Here is a 12,261-nt window from a genome sequence, read left to right on the forward strand (position 1 = left end):
TTATATATAGACATCTGAGTTTTTTGTGCCCCACCACTTTTGTACATATAGAAACGCCACTGACAACACATAATGAAATAAGACCCCACGGTTTGATGATTGATAGGTGTGTGGGCTGTCTTTCATTTTGACACACATAACAATGGGGGCTATCCACCCTTATCCACAATGTAAAGTCATTCACAGCCTCTTCCCTCTTCTCTCTGTGGGGAGCAGCAAGTTCAGCTTTCAGAACAAAGTAACACAAAACTAAAATGGCATTCATTTTTTTAAATATGTCGTGTAGTAATAGATTTATTTATTTTTCTTCTCAAGAGAGTACCAGAATGTGTATTTTATGTTAGTATTTCAAAAAATCTCCTGGGGGAGAATCTCCCCAGAGTCCCCTGCAGGAGTTTCAGCATGTAACTCTTTCACCTGTGGGGAAATTGCAGGATTGGCTCCAGGTCGCCCTTTTTTTTTACTACAAGACAAATGTGCCTTTGTATTTCATACAGTTCAATTTGGATTGTTAATAATCTAAACCTCACGCGTGGCGTTTCACTGTCAAGGGGAGCGTGTATGTAATCACATTGCAAATACTGATTTGAGCCCCACCACTGTATGGGTTAGCCCTACCATAGATTACCCAACACAAATACTCTGGAGACTCCACTGATTATGTTTATTGTTGTTATTTGTAGGGCTTTGTCCTAATATTATTTTTGTTTTAAACTATGTTGAAAGATTAGTTTAATAGCATTTTTTTTATTTTGCTTCTGAATGAAAGGCTGCGCGCGAGACTGGTTTTTCGCTGGGTGAGTCGTGTGGGTTTTTGAGTGAGATGCGGCACAGCAGCCTGTCAGTTTACTCTTGCTAGGTTAGTTTGGCTATTATCATTTATATTTATCTGCAACAATGGATATCAGGAAGTGGTTCATGAAAGGAATATGGCAACTCAGCGCCAGATGCAGGCACATGAGAAGACATCACGTTACCAACGAGCTAGCAAGCCAGCCAGGGACAAGGGAGGCTGGCAATCAATTATATTTTGAAGAGAAATTGACTCTCAAGCCGGCTCTCTCACAAACTCCTGCTCTGTGCGCAAGCAGACCGCTGCGCAAGCTCTCTGCCTCGCTCAATCTCTCCCTCTCTCCCTTTCTCTCCATCGCTCAACCTTACTCCACCTCTCCACCCTGTGTGCGCTCAAGTTTGCCTGCGTGCTTGCCCAAGTCGACACAGCGTTACAAATGTGCCACAAAACCAACCAATGGATGTAGCCTATAATAAGACCGTCAACAGCCTTATGGCAACCTAAAACCAGCCCCCCCCCCCTTTGACAAATCTCGAGATTTCCCGGTAAATCAAATGCTCGCCCAGAGACGTATGTCTGCCGGCTCAGACCCTCACTTATATAGAGGTTGGAACATGTCATAAGTATAAATACACATCGGAATAAAAACATGAATAAATAAATAAAAGAATCAATAGCATGCAGTGTTTTCGGGTAGGTTCAGCGTGTGTGCTGTGGCTCAGCTGGAAAGCAGTTGACTCATAACCGCAGGGTCCCTGGTTCAACGACTGAACAATAAATCTGTTTTGTTGTTTATAAAAGCTACAGCTAAATGAGATAATGTAGTTAATAAATGTATTCTTTGATATGGTTTAGCATTTCTCCGGCTACAACATGGTTAAGTTTACGAATATTATTAAGGAATACAAATCCCTCTTTGCAATGTGTACCAGCCTCCTTAGGCTTTTCAATCACAATCATTCAACTGGAATAAATACAATATTGTTAACATGAAAATATGATTTTATGTTCGTTGTTTAGAGTTATTCTAAGGCTTTACTCAATGGGAAGTCGGTATGAGATAGAGCTGTTGAGATGTCCAATCTGCCTGTTTTACACACTTTGACCAACAGGGGGTTTGTGTTCAAAGGAAACACAATTTCTCCATAAAACAGAATATGTGTAGGAGCCATTTAGGGGTGTTGTTGTTATGTCGGTTTACTTTATTTATATTTATACTACAATACTATTTTGAACACTTGGTGGCGGGGTTTAGCTGCACCGGGTGTATAAAAGCAGCCACAGGTGACAGGAAATGACGTGGACACAGGAGGAAGAGCATACCGATTCCACCAGCAACAACAGAACGGCAGAATGGCCCCAGCCCAGCAGATGCTCATTCCACAATCATTGACACAGTGTAATAAAACCTTGGTATGCAAATGCAAAATAAACCATCATTCTAAACTGCAGCAAAAGACCGGAAATCCATCTGTTTGTGTCTGCGTCAGGATCACTCTGAAAACCTCCTGTGAAATATAATGGCAAATATATAGGACGTTGGAACATGGACATTTCCATTACAATATTGGTTAAAGGTCACATGTCACGGCCATTTCTACTGATCTGATTTCTTCCATTGTTGAGGTCGACTAGAATAGATTCACATTGTTCAATGTTCCAAACTCACATTGGTTTCTCACAGCATCTCTGTGTAGTATGTATTCACTCGATGTCCTACACGCCTTGTTGGAGCTCCTGCCCCCCCCTCCATATGAGCCCGCTGTGCTCTGATTGGTCAGCTCGCCCACTCTGTTCTGATGAGTCCACCACCGTTACAGCGGAACATCAGTGATTATGTGTTACCATGGCGTTTGATAGCAACCAGGAAATGACACCAGTAACACACATATGAGAAGGCTGCGTGGGGTCTGGGTGCCGTGTTGGCGGGACGATGCGGGACAGTGTGAGCTGGATTACTGGTGTCGTTTCCTGGTTGCTGCGTGGGGTCTGTGAGACACCACGGAACTCAGCCTGAGCACACACACACACACACACACACACACACACACACACACACACACACACTCACACACTCACACACTCAGGCTCCATTTAGAGCCGTTACGTCACTATGACCAGGAAGAAACAAATGGAAAAAGAGAAATGTCCAGCGAGGCGTTCTGGGGCAGCAGACAGGTCTTTTCTGTGTTAGAGTTTTACTCGCTACAGGGTGCACTTTGAGGGTTTGTGACTCTGCAGACCGTTTACGTGCAGAAAAAGCTACATAACAACAAGGGGACGGGTGAGAACCGGAAAAGCATGACATGGGACCTTTAACGTTTGCAATGTGAGGCAGACAGGACTTAACAGTCGTCTCGTTCTCCTTCTGAGACTCAAGGATTTCACTGTTAACAGTATTAAGCAATTAGTATATACATTTAAAGCATCCACAGTATTGAACTCTCAGTAGTATACAACTGAAGCTGAAATAAGATACAATAGTATGTTCTGCTCAGTCAGAGGCATTATGGCTTAATAACGTCTCTATCTTAACATAAGCTTTTCTTTCCAAGAACAGCTGTTCCATAAAACTAAGACTGCAATTGTCAGTAAGGATTTGTTTCACCCTTGTGAACAGTAGTTGAGCAAATACTAGTCGTTGAGTGTAAGATACATAAAAATCACAAAAAAAAGCTATTGAAAACAGTATTAAACCTCAGTGGAAAGAACATGTGTCTGATTTCATTAACCATCTTGTAAAGTCATAACAAGATTTGACTTGTTCTGACGTCCTGGTTCAATATAACATTCAACCTATCACGACTAGGGTCAGGGTTCGGGTGACCAAATACATTTGGTACGGGTTACATTTCATACATGACAAACAGCAAGAAACGCATCTCTCTGAGTAAGACTCTCGCACAGTTATGAAACTCATAGTGAAAATGGAGAAGAATTTGAAGAAAGTGGACATATGGCAGATATCATTTTCCTTCCTGCTGAGATAACAAATGAAGAAGTTATGTTGGATCCTCAGAAACCAGCTTATATAAGAAAACTTTATCCAATTGAACGTCACAGACTTCACCACCAGATGCTGGGATTCAAGGTGACCTCGAAAAAAAATATCCCTGTCTACGACTGACTCACTCTTCCTGAAGTAGCAGCAAACATTATGTTGAGCATATGGGAGTGAATATTATACCCGAAGCCTGAGACCCCTCCTCTTCCATACCCCCCGTCTCTTAATAAACATGATATTCACTCTTTGCACGCTGCTCACTGAACCAGCTAAGCACTTGACGGCAACATCAATGCATCTCCGAGTGTATGAATATACAGTCTGGATTCATGACTGAGTGTTTCAACTCCTTCCTCTCATAATCTTGGCATCGGCGCTAAGCATGCTGTAAGTACGGTCCATTCTTTCAATGTTCAGCCGGGCAGGAAGTCAGTCACACGCTCAGTCATTCAGACAGCGCTGGTGTTAAGATTTCTGCTCACACACCGGAGAACAGATCCAGTATCACTGAAGCAACCTTCATCCTCCGATGGCGTACGCCTCGCTTCCTCCGTGTCACAGCGAAGCTCGATGGCTGCCAACTCCTCTATCCACCTATATGCCGATGACACGATTCTGTACACTGCTGGCCCTTCCCCGGATACTGTCCTGAAAATTCTTCAGGATAGTTTTCAGAGCATCCAGTCACATCTCTCTGCCCTTGGCCTGGTCCTGAACACCACTAAAACCAATGTGGTTTGGCCGCAGTGGTGCCTCCCAAACTGGCACTATTGTGACCGCCGATGGCCGGGACCTCGAAATAGTTCAATCTTATAAATACCTTGGATTTTGGATTGACAGTAATCCGTCATTCTCAGAACATCTCTCCAAAATTCAGACCAAGGTTAAAGCTAGACTCAGCTTTCTATATAGGAATCGCTCCTCATTAGGCGCATTCACACTGCGGTACTTTTCTCACAAAGGTTCATGATCGCGTTCACACCAAAAAGAGCCGGTACTAAAAGTAGTTCATGCGAACCTTTTCACCCCCTCGAAAGTCCCTGCTAGAGAGCAGGGACTTTCGAGCGGCTCTTTTTTGAGAAAAGAGCTATATTCCTGATTGGCTGGGCGGATTGCAAACCACGCCCCGTAAAACTCCCAAAAAGTTTTGTGAAGCCACCATTTTATTATCCTCGCATTAGCATTATTAGCATTAGCATTAGCCCAGCGCAGAAACGCAGAGAGACTAACTTATGGCAACACAAAATAAAACATGGGAGCGGTGGAGATGAGGAGGTGTCGGCGTTCTGGCGATTTACTCGGAAGGCTTCAGTAGAAGCTGCTGGGACTCCCAGCAGCTTCTACTGAAGCCAGTCCCCAACTCCGGGGACTTCCGGCCGGGGACTTTGGGCGGCAGTATACGCCGTGAAGTGGTTTGCGGCCTGCCAGTAAGCCCAAAGCAGAAGAAGAAGAGTGACGTCAGCGGCTTCCATTTGCCTAATCCTCCCCCAGGGACTTTTTCTGGTGTGAATGCGATCTGTACTTAGTTCATGAGAACTAAAGAGTTCTGATGAACCTTTGTGGGAAAAGTACCGCAGTGTGAATGCGCCTATTCACTTCATCTGCTAAACTCTCTCTGGTCCAGATGACTGTCCTTCCTCTGTTCGACTACGGCGATACCATCGACCGCTCGGCGTGTAAAGGAGCTCTCGATCATTTAGACGTTCTGTACTCTCTGGCTAACTGGCCCTCTCTTGAGACCAGACACAACATCCACTGGCTGATGTTTGTTTACAAAACACTCCTAGGCCTCACTCCCTTCTACCTCACACAATTACTGCAACTCGGCACACCCCCAACGCACAACACCCGGTCAGCTACAAGCATCCTGCTAAAGATCCCCAACGCCCATACATCCTTTGGCCGCTCCGCCTTTCAGTTTGCGGCAGCGGCAGATAGCTGGAATGTCTTTCAAAAAACAATATTGTTTTAGAGTTGTTATATGTTTAACTGCTTTGCCTGTCATCTTTTCTCTATGTGTTTGTGTGCTGGGTTCTGTCGTGCCCGGAGTCTGGGGTCCCAAACCCCATCCCCTCAGGAAGCCTTTGCCTCCTGTCAGGTCATCGTTGTAAATAAGAATTTGTTCTTAATTGATTTCCCTGGATAAATAAAGGTTATAATACTACTACTACTACTGCCCAATAGATTCCAGCTGCAGACATTCATGACCCGCACCACCTCCGATAATCAACCGCCGTAACACTCTGGGGGCAAGAGCTGCGGGTCAAGAGGCAGGCCGACAATTATTTGTGGCATTTGTCTAACCTTTCACGGAAGAATCAAGTGAGTGGCTGTCTGCACTACCTGAGTGGAGGCTGGAGCAACTTCCAGCAACAAGTTAGCTGGGAGAAATAATGTACAGGCTTGTTCAGTAAAAGCAGCAGCAGTATTCACTGGGTTCATTATCGCCACAGCACAGCATGACCCCTTCATATAATAGTATAAGAATTGGGAGGGATGAAACCCTCTTTAATGGTCACCCATGCAGAGCTCACAGCACACAGTGGCTTCTGTTCTCTGCTTTGAACCCATCCGAGTACCAGGAGTCTATTAGGAGCAGTTGTGATATTTACTCAATGGACTTGTCTTAGCGGCGGATCTTTGTCCGCTTCACTGTCTTCACACACCTGGTCTACTTTAGGCTGGCTCGCCACTCTGAAGTCAATTTGAATATATGTAAATGTGCATCAAAGCTTTGTAAATACATCAAAGCTTTAATGTCTTAAATATACATTATTCCAAATACGGAGTAGTTTTTGTTTGTTCTCATGCAGAACAAGGCAGAAACTTCACACCAGCATAAGATTGAAGTTAACTTCATTGCGGATGGGAAGCCATTTAGGGATCATGTCTTTATCGTAGCTCGCAGATGAAGGATGAAGTCAAACATTTGCATTTCCCTCAAGGCCACATCTGGATGAATCGCCATAGCCCCCTATGTTAAAATGCCCAACTATCAGTATACATATTGCCGTTAATAAATTGAAATGTAGGACATTTTGAAACCCAACCAATTTTGGAGGTTATTCATCTGACATATTTATAAGAACTGTGGTCTATTTGATGTAAATCTATATAACACTATCCAAACTATATTCCGTCCTGGTTACGTTTCTAAATACTGCACTTAAGCAGACTTTTAACGAAACATCAGCAGCCTTATTGTTCTGTAGAAGAATCGCATTCAAGCCCCAACTCAGGTGTTAAAAGAATGAAGTCACACCTGGTTCAATCGCCAAAGTCCCCCATATTAAAATGTCACATTAGAAATAAACAGATGACAGCCTGTTACAAGGAACATGTGTTATTTCCTTTCTTCATGACAACTGTACTTTGTATATGGCTCACCTGTTTAAATGATATCAAGGCTTACAGTTGGGAATAGGAAAGGAGTTGCCAGTTTGAGTGACAGATCGGTGTTGCTATACCTGTCTTCATCTCTTTGCGCATTTTTGGATAAGCCGAGAATGTAATACTCCACACATCTCTTTAGGACCAACACTGAGGACCGGGGCAGCCTGCAGCCAGGAGGAACACAAAAGCAGTGACACAGGGAACTATTTTCTAGTGTAGGGATCAAACAGGCCTTTGTGGAGAGTGGCAGTGTTCTCTCCTGCCTCACGGCTATTATACCAAAATAATCAGTCCAACTGTGAGTTTTCCACAGTGCAGATACTTTTACTGACTTGTGTAGCTCTCCAATCTGTCAGTGGAAATTAATTATATCCAATTAACAGTGGTTTCACAGAGCTCTGCTATAACAAGCCGCGGCTCGGAGAGGGAGACTCGCCCCTCGGTGACCCCTAATGAGCCGGCAGCCTCCTGCCAGAGGAAAGCCGAGCCGCTTGTACTCGTAATGAGCTGCCGTGTCCTGTCGGATGAGCCATGGAGCTGTCATCGCACCGCGGGACGTCACCGACCCGCAGATGATGCAATTCGTTGCCGACATTGAGGACAATGCGTGCCTTCGGTATACAGTTTAAAGCCAGCGTTCATAAGGTGAAAATCATTGCGTTATGGATATCAAAGTTCGTAAAGAAGCTGTTGACACTTCAGGTCTGTCTGTTTTAGTTTTAAGCGTATTGCTAATTCATATTTAGTTTCTTTCTTAATTGAATGTTCCTTTAGTTAAATATGTACTTACAGTATTAAGAAGTTGAGAGTCTAACAGCCCTAAATGCCAAATAGTTTTGACGCACCAACAGTTAAAAAAAAGAATGGTACTTCATTCATAATGACCCAAAACAAAAAACGGCATTATCAATCAATCAATCAATCAATCAATCAATCAATCAATCAATCAATCAATCAATCAATGTTTATTTATATAGCCCAATATCACCGATGTTACATTTGTCTCAGTGGTCTTCACAGTGTGTACAGAATATCAGTATGGCAATACGACACCCTCTGTCCTTAGACCCTCTGTCCTTAGACCCTCTGTCCTTAGACCCTCTGTCCTTAGACCCTCACATCGTACAAGGAGAAACTTCCGGAGAAAACCCACAGTTTAAAGGGAACATGGGAGAAACCTCAGGGAGAGCAGCAGAGGAGGGATCCCTCTCCCAGGACGGACAGACGTGCAATAGATGCCGTGTGGAAATGCATCCCTTCACATTTACAGTGTTCAGCAATGTTCGCCAAATATAAAATATCATGTTGTCATGTAACGGGATTACGTAATCAGATTACTGGTTTATTTTTGAAAATTGCGGAGTAGGCTTTCAATGCTACAATACCTTTTTTAAAATCAAGAATGGTATATGCAAAGCACATTGTTATGCGTTGTAAAACTATGTCGTTCCTGCATTGTGCACTTTCATGTTAGTCTATGCCGATTAATGATTATGCTATATAGCATTTATTTTCTCTGCAAACACTGAAAAGTGAGAAATGATTCTTAAGTAAAATATCTTGATTTCTACTTGTTAAGGTTACCATTGTTCTGTTGTCTTTCACAGTTAAGTAATGGTATTGATATTCTATTTATATTGTGTATACTAGCGTTTTGATATTGAGGTATTCCAAAAGTGTTCGTAATCAGGTTTTTACCGATGTTAGATTAGGTTACTGATGACATGTGTTAGGTAATAAGTCTTTGTAAACATTATTAAATCAACCCTGCTCATAACACGCACAGTTATAGTTTGACTTCCTGGCACATACGTGTTTTGCAGAAATCCATTAGGCGCAGATTTCATTTAGATAAACAACGCCTCCTGTTGTGTATGTCTCCAAGTGGAGCTTTAATGTGCTTTTTAACGACACCGCTAAAGATCTGGACTCTGATTCTCCCTGCTCCCTGGCTTGGGTAGGAATTGGATGCATGCTCTCTGGGTTTGACTTATTGCCATTCCCGATGTTATCAGACACACAGCCCCACATGCCGAGCTGAGGAGGCAGTAAAGTTGTGACCCGGGCTGCATGTTTGGATGACACGCTGCAGGGACGATAAGAGCCCGAACACACACTGATACACACTTATCAGTCCAACGCGTGTGCTTACCTGGGAGTCCTTCAGCGACCATCACCTCAACTCACTGTCACAGCAACCAACAACTCAGAGTGATCACAGCGGCACTCACCTCTACATCTGCAGGGCTCCAAATGCAGATGTTTTTGGGAGTCTGAAGAAGTGGCTGTTTCTTGTCCTCCCTCTTCCTCTCTCTTGTCTCATAAATGTTTGATTGGCTCGGTTCACGGACTCCGATCTCGAGCGAGTCCACGAGCAAACAGAGAAGGCACCACTGGAAATCTCTGCAGCGGCTGACGCGCAATGTATTTTCTTCTTTCTCTTTCTCTTTCTCTCTCTCTCTCTCTCTCTCTCTCTCTCTCTCTCTCTCTCTCTCATGCGCGTCTAAATGTCTCCTTTGTCTCCTCCCTCACAGAAGACAAACTTAGAGGTTTTCACCGGGCATATGCAACTGTGGAGATCGCTGTCAACATCCCCACGGTGCTGTGAGTGCTGGTGCTCCTCTCCGGTGTGCTCGCGCCTCTGCTCCTCCCGGCAGCACGCGGACAGGAGGGCGGTTCTCCGGCGGTGCGTTGCGTGGCGCGAGCGGTCACATCCCTGGATTCACCTGTCAACCCAAGACAAAGTGTATCCTATTTAAAAATACAACCGAAGATAAGACCCCTCAAACCCAGGGCGCGGATAAGATTTTAGTGGGACTCATTTCTGGTGCAGAAGTGCCCTCCTCTGGGAAGAGATTAAAATAAATACGTTTATAAACCCTGATATTTTAGGATGCTCAGGGTTTTGGGGAATACTGTATAAAGTTAGCTGCCCAAACTTTTTTGTAAAAATCAATCCGGACCTAATGGAGGTCTTGAGGACTTAATAGAGGTTTCATCCCGCAGAGCCTTTTAAAGGCTTTGTTGCCTTTCTGTATTGTCGGAAAGGAGATAACAGGGAGAGTAATATCGAACCAACCTTCATTTTGGAAGGGACCCCTTAAACCTCTCCAAGAACCTGGGCCTATTTTAGCTTGAAGCATACTTTTAATATAGAATAAGAAAAGAGAAGATGCCTGAAAGTCTCCATTCGACTCCTTTGTTACTTCTGTAACATAGTGCTATTATCAGCACGTACCCTCACACTTCTATTGGCTAGAGTTCCAACACATTGTAAGTGATAGGCTAAGGGCGGGACATCTCTAAGCGGTTGACCAATCACAACAGAGCCAGCCAGCTAACCAATCAGAGAAGAGTGGGCTCTGGTTTCAGACAGAGGGTGAAAAGAGGTGCTGCAGCACAGGCAGTATAGAAAAATAAAGAGCTTGTTGAACATTAAAGCATGGAGACATGTCCCAGTAGAGCATTGATCACCAACTGGCGGCCCGCGGGCCACATCCGGCCCGCCAGACATTCTCATCCGGCCCGCACGACGGGGGAGACTGTGGCGTTGGCGGAGTGGTTAATGCTTTCGCCTCCCACCCATTTTTTTTTTTTACAACGTCTCGTGAGTAAGGTGCAGTACCGGAGTCCAACAGAGAGGCAGCAGCTGCGGGACAGTAGACTGCGTACTGCGAAACCTTCCCTGCCTTGAACAAGAATTGATCCTTCGTTGTGAAGAGTCTGGTTAATGCGCTCCGCACCACAGCAGTAGCCCCGCTGCGACAGAGTCCAACAGAGAGGCTGGAGCTGCGGGACAGTAGCCAAGAAGCAGGGTTGGGTTGTAACGGAAACATAACGGCGTTACGTAATCAGAATACAAAAATCAAGTAGGATAACTGCATTCAGCTGGCGTTACATTTGAAAAACGAGTAATCTGATTACAGTTACTTTCGTAAACCTGAAAGTGAATACATTTTGGAATACTTATTGGAATTATGGTGGAAAGTTTCCACAAAATGTAATATTCATTACCGGCAGAACTGTGTGCACACTGCACAGCGCTGCAGCATGTCTGTGAGCGAGAGAGATGCAGAGTGTCTGTGAGGCCCCGCCCCCGCACGCAGATGAGAGAGAGATCTCTTTTAAAATATATTGAAAGTTAGAAACGGAGATAGTTAGATAAAATGTGCAAGATAACGTTTATGTATCATTTCTTTATTGTCGAGATGATGACATTTATAACGGGATCAAATCAAAGTGAATGGCCTGCTGCTGCTGAATGCATGGGGCACGTGACTGGAAAAGGTTTTAAAAGTGATTACATCGTTACAGATAATAATGCTAATTCATTCTATTTAGGGGCGCCTTTCAAAGCACCCAAGGACACCTTACAATGCATAACATATTCAAGGAAAGGTTTTAAGACGGTACAAAGAATGCAGTCCGGGTGATGTTTTTTATGTGGGGTGCAGATGAGAGAGCTGTCCAGAAGGACAACAAGATGTTGTGTTTGAGTTCTTGATAAGCCATTAGAACAGTAAAATAAGTGTCTCCTGTTCACCAAAACATACCCATCTGTTATGGAAAAAGAAAGTATTCCAAAGTATTCTAAAAGTAATCTGAATACATTTTTAAGACACGTAACTGTAGTTGCTGATTACTTTCAGAGCATGTATTCAGTAACTGATTACATTTACAAAGTAACCCTCCCAACCCTGCCTAGAAGTGATTCGTTCGTTAGCGTGAAGAGTCTGCTAAGCTTTATGCGGTCCGCAATACCTGAGCGTGCTCCACTAGCATTTGTTGTTTGTTTATATCTCACACGTAGTCTGTTCTCTTCTCTGTTTTCCGGTTGTTGCCTGTTTTGAATGACGAATACACACTACCGCCGCCTGCTGGTTAGGAGAGTTATTGCCACTCACGCATGCCGCAGTTCGTACGTGCTCGGCTGAAGTCTTTGCGGTGTCTGGTTCCAGTGCAACCACATGGCCAACACGCAGGAGAACACGCCGACGCAACAGCCGTGAGCAGAGATAGACTGCGCAACATATACAGATAGCAGGAGACAGAGGGACAGCCATCGGTCAGA

The 12,261-nt window shown here is 44.2% G+C and overlaps 1 protein-coding gene across 1 annotated transcript in view; it reads right to left on the reverse strand.

Annotated features, from left to right (window-relative positions):
- Positions 1-9,870, reverse strand: part of mgat4c (mgat4 family member C) — a 174,866-nt gene extending 164,996 nt beyond the window's left edge. The window contains exon 1 of the mRNA XM_034085982.2: positions 9,422-9,870. The gene's annotated coding sequence lies outside the window, so the exon portion shown is untranslated. The remainder of the gene's footprint in view (positions 1-9,421) is intronic.
- Positions 9,871-12,261: the final 2,391 nt, after the last annotated feature.

Source organism: Pseudochaenichthys georgianus, chromosome 6 (genome assembly GCF_902827115.2).
Source record: "Pseudochaenichthys georgianus chromosome 6, fPseGeo1.2, whole genome shotgun sequence".
Taxonomy (NCBI): Eukaryota; Metazoa; Chordata; class Actinopteri; order Perciformes; family Channichthyidae; genus Pseudochaenichthys; species Pseudochaenichthys georgianus.